Consider the following 11932-nt stretch of genomic DNA (forward strand, 5'->3'; position numbering starts at 1 on the left):
CAATGGATCGAGAGCAGTGAAGGGTGAGCGCTGGGTCTTGACCGAGGAACTGAAGAAGCCAGGTGACTAGCTGCGGTGGCTGACACCTGGGACATCGACGAGCGGGAGAACATGGCGGGCCATGTTGTCGGCATGGTCGAGGACTGGCGGGACATGTGTCCAGGACGTGGGGGACGCGTCGGGAGGACGCTACCCACGGTGGTTTGGTGGTTGAGTCTCAAAACCATCGGCAGGACAGTTTCTGGGTTTGGGCCTCAAAACCCAGGCAAAGCTTTCGAGGGAAGCGGGACAGCACATGGCAGAATCCTGGAGGTTGCGTCGAGGCGATGGCAAGTCTAGGCAGGAAGCGGGGCCGTCAGATCAGATCTGAGGAGAGTTGTGCCAGAATGCCTTAGGGTTAGCTGGTTCGCTCAGTAGGTATTTAGAATTAGAGGGGGCTAAGTGGAAGTATGTAATAGCTCCTATAAATAATGGGAGGATGACTCCACTCATCCTCACCTCTCTAGTTTTATTTTCATCTGCTTAGGGGTTTCTCTCTCTAGCTGCTGTAGAGGTCCACTGAGAACCATCCATCAGTGTAATCGTTTGTGAATCCTTGTGTTGGGAAGTGAGGCCCTTACCTCACGTTGTCCTCTGGGATTCAAGAACAGGATTCGTGCACTTGTGATTTGTGTTTTCGTGTTCTTGCTCTTGGTTTTTCCCTTCTCCCTCTCTTTGCTCCGATCTTGAGTTTTGGGGTGTTTTGGGGTGTGCTAGGGCGTGAGTTGATCCCTTCTACCGAAGGAATTTGATTGAATCCTCACGAGCACACAGATTGGGGTGATTTTGTTTTGGGGCTCAAGAACACCAGATTTTCGCGAGATTTGAAATTCCCATAGATTGACCAAGTTTCAGGTGATGATCTCTTAGAGATAGCCCCTCTACTTCCTTGTGATCATCTGGTCCAAATTTGGTGGAAGTTGGAGTTCATTTGGTCGAGATCCAAGGGATTTTGAATCTGTCCGTGCGTTTTTCGGGTGCACCAAACTTCTGTCGGGGGCACCGGACACGTTCGATGACATGGTGTTCGTCCTCGGTTCTTGCGCTTTTCTGTGTAGAGTTTTTCGTGGAGCACCGAAGCATCCAGTGTGCACCAGACCCTTGGTATCCGGTGCACCGAACGTCGCACCGGAGTCGGGCTATAGAGAGCCTGCTGCTCTCGGGTTCTGCCGCTACAAGGCACCGGACGCCTCCGGTGCGATGTTTTTTTGCCCAACTATTTTTGCTGCTCTCGGGTTTCGGTCGTGGTGACCACCGGACTTGTCCAGTGCTCTACACCGGAGACGTCCGGTGCTGCCAGGGACGCCAGTTTGTTCCCCATCTGCTCAGTGATGTTTTGCGTGTTGCTTCTTGAGTATCCTGCTGTGTTTCTTGGAAACACTCAACCTTTTCCTTAGGCTCGTGGATTACTCATTGTGTGTGTTTGCTTTTGGGGTTTGAATCTAGGACAACGACAGAATATTTCAAAAGAAATTTGAGGCTCCCATTCATGCCCCCTTTGGTCACCTATTTTAGTCTTTCATGAATACCATGTTATTAATAAGTGACACTCGTACTAGTAGTTTCTGAGTTGTAAGTCCTTTGCATTTTGGTGCAACCTTTGTGGTTTTTTCTTGTCATACTAACACCATAGTTGGTTACTGAGGGACCGAAACAAACGACCAAAGGGGGCGTGAATGGGAGCCTCAAATTTCTTTCTAGAAATATTCGGCCGCTGTCCCAGATTCAAACCCCAAAAGCAAACGCATGCGAGAGAAGACCACAAGCCTATGAGAGAGGCTAGGTGTACCTGGTACTAACCAAAGATACACAGCGAGATCCAACACACACAAACAAAACACCATCGAGCAGACGGAGCAGCAAAGAGTGGCCGAGCAGACCAACTCAAAAACTGGCTTCCCAACTTCAACAGAAACTAAAGTGAGAGAGCACCTTGAAGTTCTCTTGCCAACTGGTGACAACAGAATCGGGGAAAGCTGTGGTAGAACCGACCAATCTAACCTGATACCCGGCACACTCGTCAGCCATTTGACACTAAGTGCACCAGAGACTAGTCAAACCCGGTAGTCTATCGAGCCCACCCAATGGGAGAACTCGAAACAATCCACGTTTACATCAGGATCACAAATGAGGAGATAAAACTTCAAAACATCAAAACCATTTCTTTCATTAATTGATTACATGATTACAACATCAGAGGTATTACAAAAAGAAGTTTTTCTAAAAGCAACGGAAGATAACTACATTTTATAAAAGCAGCAGAAATAAAATAGTTTTTATCATGATATAAGTGTAGAAACATAAAATAATCTTCTACGATCGCAGCGGAAAAGGACGTCCTCGCTGAGCCCACCAGGAGGTATCCACACACAGAGTTAGCTCTAAGTCCACCTGTTACCTACAACAAGAGGAAATAAAACCCTGAGTATTGGAGTGTACTCAGCAAGACTTAGTCTCCCGACTCTCAAAGGATATGCTGGGGGCTTTTGGTTTGCTGGTTCTTTTATCTTTTGCAAAAGCTTACTAGAAGTGCATCCTTATATTGAAGTTTTAGCAATCCTATTTAGGTTCATTACCTGACCATTCTATGTTTGCACCTGGTCTACTTTTAAGCATGTGGTAAGCAATCAGAATAGTATCCATGTCCATCACTGATCCATCATCATCCATGTTTAAGTTGCATTAACTACGATGGTATAAAGTGGCCAAGTGGTATCTATATCCGAGGAGAGACGATGATTGCAATCGATTTACATCCAACTGGGCAAACCCAAACACACGCCCGTACTTATCGCGCTGGGTTCGCATAGGGCAACCCTTCCCGACTCTTGCTAACCAAGGTCCAGACCGACCCGGCCTACCCTGGGAACTCGACCCACCGGCCATGCTCAACAGCAAGCTCAACGCATGGTTACAGCTGTGGTTCCCACCACCCGACTACTACCCGAGGGGCTGGTGTAGCGGTTTGGCAAACCCTCGAGGTTCCCTTAGAGCTTAGAGAGGTAATGGGTTTCGTGATCAACCATACACGAGACCTTGCTATGTGTTGGTATGTTCAAACTTCACCATCACTCTAACATCGGACGGTCCTCAATCGACACAGACAGGAGTAACCATGCAACCAGGGCCAAGCCCTATTGCCTCTCCAATCACCAATTCCTACCCGGTCTCGATTTATTATTCTCCCAAGTTCCATATTACAAGGTAAGAAGTGTGGGACCTATTAGGAGCAACGGTAGGTTGCTCACATCTACCGAGTCCCTAAGCAACAGCAGCTACACAAACCTATTAGCTAGTATGACTCATAGGTCAGGATCTTTATGCATGTAGGTTTCACACAACTCCTATACTTAATGCACATTAAACAGAAAAGTGATTAAAAACTTGGGATATGAATCGGGGCTTGCCTTGGGGTAAACATTACTATAAGTTAGTATTCTGCATCTTTAGATCATCCACCATCTTCTGAATAAAAAACCATTCCACCATCTTCTAGTGAGAAAACCTTTACTCCAACTTGTGGTTCAATGCCAATCATCCTTGAGCCGATCCATTGATCCATTATCGTACCTATATGATATGCATAGATGCACATGCATACCAAAAGATGCATAAACAAGACGTTCTATAAAGAAGAAGAGCGACGTCGTAGCAAGATAAACTAGAGTAACGATCTATTTATACGTCGACTCTCATCCTCACCTAAGGGACTCAAAGGTGAGTTGATTACTGAGTCTTTGTTTATAAGGGGGATGATATAATTTAATTAAAGGAGGTTATGTTCAAGTCTTCTTCATCTTCACATGTGATGTAGTTGTCTTTATGTTATCTTAAAGTTGTATAAAAATGTGAATAACTTAAGGTAGTTGGATTTAGTTGTTTTTATGAAGTAATATCATTCTAGTGATTAAAGCTAACAAAACGATGGATGTCATCACAAGAACAAGAAATCTACACTAGCATGAATGTCATCACAAGAACAAGAACACTAGCATGCTTAACAAATTGAAAATAACTTTTAGTTATGACTTGTTATACTAGCTTTACTTAGGTTCCATAGTTGTTATTAACAACATATCAATACATCACATAATACATCTATACATCTAGTGTGCATGAAGATGATTAAGCCACCATGATTATACGCACACAAGTATTTTAAATGGGTTTACTTAATAGTTACATGGACAAGTGACTACATCAATGCAAAAGTTACTAATAGGAGAGACTTAGCTTAACTAGGTTAGGCTAGTTGTACTTGGTGATAATGGTGGTGCTTAGTTTAACATGACAAGGTAACCAACTTAACTACTCTTAGATTCTATGTTACATGTAGATTATAAGTGCATGAATATTATGTACATATAAAGGTTCATATGTGAGCATACAACACATGTTAGTCATACTATCCAAAATGAGCTATATGGTGCCATCTACAATCACACAACAAGTTCACCATCATACCATGTGTAAGCTAATGAACTCACCCACATGCATATGTTTACAATAGGCATTTGTTCATATAAACCTATGATGAGTTTATCATGACAAGGTCACTAACTCTACTAAACATTCATGCATTTATCAACAACACATGTATGTAGCTTGTCTTTTATACATAGCATCACATGACTCTATGTTGCATCTAGGAAAATATGGAGCTTACATTATAGCCTATATGGTTGATAGTTTAACACAGCAAGACTAAAATCCCAACTACTCATTTTAATCACCTTGTATTAATACATGTGAAAGCTAACACACCTAACTACCTAGATTTCATCACATGATATTAACATAACTTTGCAATTTAAGCTATAACATGATAATTCTAGCTTTCTATATGATTCCATAGAGACACAAAGGTTTCATATAATCCAAAAACAGTTAGGTCACCATTTGGATACCTATTTTCTATTTATACATTTCTTTTAATTACTTATTAAGCCCTTACTAGTATTTTACAAGACAAATCTATAATTCATTCATACAACATCCAATGAGCATGGAATTTTTATCACAAGTCATAAATAGTGAGATTAAACTACTACAAAAAAATTTTATAATTTTTGAAGCACAGAACCAGTCTCCATAATTCACACACATTAAATCCTAGGCCAACTTAGATCTATATCCATAACAATTCTTTTGCGCTAAAGCATGTGATTTTATATGTTCATTGCATATATCTGGTTGTGTAGAGTTTAAAAAAATTGGATTTGTCATTTCACGATTTTTATTTGATTTATTATGAATTTTAGAAGATCTAAGCCGATTTAGATAATTGATAAAATAGCAAAAATAGAAAAAGGGCGCTCAGGCCAAATACGGCCCAATCAGGCCTGGTCCGGCAGGAAGCCAGCCAGCGTGGCTGACCAGGCCGGCCCAAGTGGGGAGGCCCAGAGCGGGACGGCATTTTTGTGAATAGGACCCCATTCGTTTTTAAATCTCGTTGCGACCATTGATACTATTCCTACGAGTCATAAAGTTTGCACCCAGACCCCTATACTTATTTCTATTCTCGTTTCGCCAAGTCCCTGGGGGAACCCGAGCAGGGCACCGCATAGGGGGCGGCGGCGCCGGCCAAAATTCGGCGGACAAGGCCACACCTGCGGCGATTGAGGGGCCGGGGGTGGTGTGTGGGCACCAGAGACGCTAGCCGCACTCGTGGGTGCCAGCGATTTCCCCGGATACGGAGCTTCGAGGCTGGGCCATGTGCGGGCGCAAAATAGAGCGGGGCACATCGGTGGTCCGGCGGCGCCGGCGATTTTTGGCGCATGCGCGCGGGAGCGCGGCGTCACCGAGAGGCGGTCGTGCGACCGAGGGAAGTAGCTACGCGCAGCAGGACAGTAGCGGCAACGTCCAGGCGTGGCTGCCCGTGCGTACGCCCACGGTGGTGACGGCGCGACGGCGGCCGGCGACGTTCCCGTGGCTCTATGGCCAGGACAGGATAAAGGGTGGGATGGTGACGAACTAGAGCTCACCTAGCATCAGTCGCAAGGATCGGTTAGGTTGGAGGAGTCCGGAGCGAGGTCGTCCACGTGCGCGGCGGATCTTCAGTCCATGGCGGCGGCGGAGACGGCGTTCCCGACGTTCTTGTGATCCTCCCGTGAACCTGTATAGAAGTCAGGTGCGGGACATCAAGGCTAGGATGGGACAAGGAGAAACTGAGAAAGGTAGGGAGAGAAGAAGAGCCGGCCATGTCCGAGCTCAGTTCGGTGCTTATGACGGACGGCGGAGATGGCAATGGCTGGTGCAAGCTCTCCGGTGAACGGATTTTGACGGAACCTCCTCCAAGCGCTATCTAGGAACCTTAGTCATCTGGGTGAGAGAGGAATTGGAGAGAGAGGGTGCGTGCATCGCGAATTTTGCCGTGGACCACGGGGCGTCCATGGTGATCACCGATCGGCTTTTATAGCCGAGCTCGGTATGGCGAGGGCGGGGCTGTCTTGGCGTCGAAGGCAAGGTGATGGAGAGCTCCAGGGGAGGTGCCAACTGGGGTCGGCGGTGTCCGAGCGCGGGGCGAGGGCACGCGGCAACGGGCAGTTGGGCACGGCGGCGATGTCGATGGTGGACACAGACAGCGTGCGTGCGCCGCGTGGCTGGTTGCTTCGTGGGGAGCAAGTCATGGTTGGGGACAGCTGGGGCAGTGGACGGCGCAGAGGAGGCCGGACGTGACGCAGCAGAGGGCTAGCGATGCGTGACGGACGCGCGGCTTCCGTTCGGGCAATTCATCGAGCACCTGACAGCGAAACCGTGGGCGGGCTAAAACCGGGAGCTGGTTTTGGATCCAGTTTGTGGCCATTTCCTTGTAGATCTTGGTGTGGCGTCCTAAACAAAAGATCTCGTCCTCACTTTGATCTACAACTTTTATTAAGAATCTATGGTCATTAGGAACCTATATTAGTGGGTAATTACGTTTTAAAACAGCACTGCCAAGCTGTTATTACAGCACTTAGAATATTCTCTGAAATGTGAACTTGATTCAAAATTGGAGACTCTATTTAAGTTGTTTAAACCTTCTTTTAACACCAAGGCTTTGTTCTATGCCAAAGTACATGACTTGTTCTACATTTTATATATTGACCAAATTTGAAGTATTTAATAATTGTTCATTTAATTTGCCTCTCAAAAGTCTATAAGTAATTTATTTGAAAATTCGGGTTTGGCTTATTTGGTCATTTTCTTCACATAATTTAGAGCCAACACCTTAATGGAATTTATTTAGAAACTTAATTAGGACTCACTAGTCATCGGGTTGACTTTGGTCAAATATTCAATAATATCATTTATTTGATAGAGCTAAACTAAAGCTTTTAGGGTTTTATCTTTTTATGGAATTTCTCCTTTATTATTTTCTTTTTTTTATATGAGTGATGGATTGGGGTTATAAAATCATGTGTTGACTAATTTAATCACTTCTACATTTTTGGTCACTAATAATATTTAATTATTAGTTAAACTACCTTTTTCTCCAAAATAGAGTTTGACCTCATTTGATGAGTTTGACTTATATGTCATTAACATTACATGTGTATATTTAATTAAGGCTTAATGTTAACCACTAGTTACTTTTAGTTTAGCTGACTAGGGTTTCATTCATGTGCCTAAGCATCACTCAGTTGGTGTGTTCACCTGTTGTTGACTTAAGTAACTTGTATTGTTTCAACTAGGATAAGAGCTACTTATGACTAAAGCACCATTTTCCACTAAGTAGACTTAAGTGCTTTATGCAAATTGTGACCAAATCACACTTGGTCTTCACATGCTTCTTGTTGGCCAAGATGAGTGTAGTCGGCTTAGCCGACTCCCCTAGTCAGCCTGGCCGACTCGTGCGGAACAGCAACCCGAGAAATTTTCCCAAAAGCCAAATTTGGTTCAAATCAAATCGGATTGAAACCAAATTTTGCAGGGGGGTTCAAGAGGGTAGAGAGAAGCTGTTCACGAAAGATCAAACCCCGGAACTCAACACAAATCCAAGATCGATCAAAACTCGACTCAAGAACGAAGAACGAACCAGGGAGAGGAAAGTTGCCCGATCTACGTGCTCATCCCAAGAGGATTCGATTCCTCCAGTAGAAACCATCACAAGGAGTTCTAGCATGAGTAGCAACAAACGGTTTGCGAAAAGACTGAGTGGGGAGGGAGATTGAGACTCGATAAGATGAAGAACTCTAGAACTCAAAACAAAATTCAAACACTAGACACAAGGTTTGAATCCATGCTGAACCACTGCGGTTACGGCCGTGCTTCCTGAGTATTCAAGTCTTACACAGATGATTCAGAACATCTGCGGATCACAGCATTCTACAGAGAGAGAGAGAAAACTAGAAAAATAAACTAAAGTGATAAGGATGGAGTGGAGCCACCCCCTCTTATTTAAAGAGTCTATTACACATTTCCACTTAGCCCCCTGCTTCTATCCTATTTCTACTGAGCGAACCAGCTAACCCTAAGGCATTCTGGAACAACCCTTTCTACTAATCTTGATTGGATGACCCTCTTCCTGCTTGGACTTGCTGTCGCCTCGATGCAACCTCCAATATTACGCCACGTGCCGCCCCGCTTCCTCGGAAGCTCCGCCCTAGGTTTTGAGGCCTAAACCCGGAAACCCGCCTCGGAGGTGGTTTTGGGCTCAACGACCAAACCTCTGCGAGTAGCGTCCTCCGACGCATCCCCCACGTCCTACGTTGTGTCTAGCCAGTCCTCGACCGCGCTGGCCCATGATCCGCCTCCATGTGCTCCCACTCATCGATATCCCAAGTGTCAGGCACTGCAGTGTCACCCGACTTCTCCAGTCCCTCGGTCAAGACCCAGTGCTCGCCCTTCACCACACCTGGTCCATCAGCACGAGCTCGTATGACCTTCACCTTCGCCATCGACCACCGCCTTCGGACTCCACACCTGCACACCACAAGCCAAGAGACATGTTACACACACACTCACGCCCCAGTTAGTCCACCCGACTCAACCCAAGACACTACACGTTGACAATCACTCATCACTCAATCCAAACCACAAGGGCACATATCAACCTTGTGTTCGTAATCTTCCCCTTGATGAGTGCATTGTCAACACCAACACACAGACACTTAGAGAAAAGAAAAAGAAGAAGAAGAGAAACAAAGGAGCTCATTCAAATGACCAAAATCCAAACAAAGTCAAAATAGGTCAATTTGAAATGAGCAAAGCTTGGTCCCTAAAGACATGGGCAACGGCTTGACACAACCAAGCAAAAGCAAAGCTAGCCCTCAAGAAGAGGCAACAGTCTCAACACTGCTAGCCAAAGCCAAACACAGCTAGTCCCTCTAGAAAGAGGCAAAGGCTCAACACGACTAGCAAAGCACAGCTGAAAGTGCAACTCCCCTTGAACAAGTGCAACTCCTCACAAATGAATGCACGCTCAACAGGACTCCCCCTTGGGTCTCCCCTTACCCAATGGTGTATGTGTACACTCCCCTTTATTGAGACATCCTCCCCCTTGTTGGGAAAAGACATAGTGGTGTTTGTGTTTGTTTCTCCCCCTTGTTGATACATGCACTTACTCAAGCACTTAGCAACAAGCACCCCCCTCCAAATATGCATGAAGTGTCTAGGATGCAGAAAATGCAAGAGTTTCAGGAGTATAGCAATCAGAGTGAAAAGATGCTCTAAGTGGCGCCGTTCTATGTGTGCAGCAATATATACATGTGCTCACAAATGCTCAAACTGATCATATGCACAAGATTGTGAAGTTTAAACATTTAGGTCAGTTTTAAGCATTTCAAAGCAGGAGTTCACCACTAAAATAACACTTAGCATATGTAAGCAAGAAATCAGCCTAGTGCTAAGAAAAGTATACAAGGTGAACTACCCCTAACGATGGCCACTCATCATGCCAAAGACTTGTATTTAAAATAGATTTTAGATTTTCAAAGTTTGCAGCATTATACAAGTGTAAGCAAAGCATGTGAGTGAGAGAGGTTGTAAGCATTTGTCTTGTCTAACTTTTCAACCAGGCGCAACCTATGCTAGATAGCAATCAGAAGGCACTGGTCTCGATCATCCACTACCCTGCTCGAGTTCATTCCAAAGTGCAAATGGAAAGCAGTCTCGATACAGTAAGGTGGGACAAGTGCAAACCCATCTTGATCTTTCTGATTTCACTTATCTTGAATCAAATTTTAGCATAGTATTATTTTGATCAAGACAGTGAATGACTCAAAGCAAGAGACATAGCAACCTAGCATACTAGTGATAGCATAAGCAATCTCAACACATTCTACACATGCTAGTTGCCAATCTCAACGGTGAACAAATTTTCAAATTTAGCAGAAATTAAACATGTTCACAATTTGAAAACAAGCTTATCTCAACAACTATGTATCAGTATGAGCAAAGTGAGCCTAAGCTTTCCCAAGCACCATCATGTACACATAGAACATACTACTCAGAGCATAGTTTCAATCTAACAGCTATACAAGTGAAGCTCAAAATGTTGTATGGTACATGATGAGATGCAATGCAATATGATACAAAAGCAAAACAAAAACTACTATACACTAAAAAAGCTTCCCTCCCCTAAAAAGGAAAACACACACCCAACTCCCCCCGGAAGCAACCAAAAGTGGCTTAGTCTAGGGGTTTGGTGAGGATATCGGCAAGCTATTTCTGGGTTTCAACATTGATTAGGTCAATGTCCCCTTTCTCATAGTGGTCGCGCATGAAGTGAAAGTAGACATCTATGTGCTTGATCTTGGAATGTAGCACTAGGTTTTTGTCTACGCTTATGGCACTAGTGCTATCACAAAGCAAAGGCACTCTCTCAAAGCTCAGGCCAAAATCTCTCAGTGTGGCTATCATCCAAAGCAACTGTGAGCAATAGCTAGCGGCAGCAACATACTCAGCCTCTATGGTGGATTGTGTTATGTTGGATTGCTTGCGAGAGGAGCAAGACACGAGAGAAGAACCCAAAAACTAACATGTCCCATAAGTAGACTTGCGATCAAGATGACACCCCGCGAAATCCACATCGAAATACCTAGAAAGAAAGAGGCTTGAAGCAGTAGAATACCAAAGCCCAAACTCAAGGGTAAACCAAAGGTACCTGAAGATCCTCTTCACCGCTTGGCGATGAGAGGTGCGCGGAGACGCCTAAAATCACGTGCATAGACACACTACAAAGTGTACATCTGGTCGCGTCACCGTCAGGTACAGGAGTGAGCCGATCATGCTCCTAAACTCCTTCTGGTCCATTGGCTCGCCGTTCTCATCGGCATCCAGCGCCGTCATGGTGGACATGGGCATCAAAAGAGTCTTGGCCTCACCCATGTAGAACTTCTTCATGATGTCCTTCGTGTATTTGCGTTGATGCACGAACGTCCCATCTCAGGTCTGCTTGATCTGAAGCCTGAGGAAGAAGTTGAGCTCACCCATCATGCTCATCTCAAACTCCCTGCTCATAGTATCTGCAAACTTGGCCATAAGAGCATGAGAGGAACCACCAAAGATGATATCATCCATGTAAATCTACACTATTAGGGTATCATTGCCTTGCTTGAGGAGAAAGAGCGTTTTATCTACATAACCCATTTTAAAACCCTTGGCCAACAGAAAGGTTTTTAGACGCTCATACTAGGCTCTAGGAGCTTGTTTCAAACCATACAAAGCTTTTTGAAGTTTGTAAATGTGGTTTGGAAACTTGGGATTTTCAAAACCTAAGGGTTGTTTCACATAGACCTCCTCCTCTATATACTCGTTTAAGAAAGCACTCTTAATGTCCATTTGAAAAAGCTTGAACCCTATTGATGCAGCAAAGGCAAGCAAGATCCTAATTGCTTCTGAGCGACAATAGGGGCAAAAGTCTCTTTGTAGTCTATCCCCTCCTTTTGATAGAACCCCTGGGCAACCAACC

At 44.7% G+C, this 11932-nt stretch overlaps 1 long non-coding RNA gene across 1 annotated transcript; it reads right to left on the bottom strand.

Moving 5' to 3' along the window:
* Nucleotides 1–2181: 2181 nt before the first annotated feature.
* Nucleotides 2182–6705, bottom strand: LOC136512121 (uncharacterized). The gene is made up of 3 exons (XR_010772982.1): nt 6024–6705; nt 3447–3609; nt 2182–2437 (listed from the first exon to the last, which is right to left on the bottom strand). It is a non-coding gene; the product is annotated as an uncharacterized lncRNA (long non-coding RNA).
* Between the last annotated feature and the right edge of the window lie 5227 nt (nt 6706–11932).

Source organism: Miscanthus floridulus, chromosome 16 (genome assembly GCF_019320115.1).
Source record: "Miscanthus floridulus cultivar M001 chromosome 16, ASM1932011v1, whole genome shotgun sequence".
NCBI lineage: Eukaryota > Viridiplantae > Streptophyta > Magnoliopsida > Poales > Poaceae > Miscanthus > Miscanthus floridulus.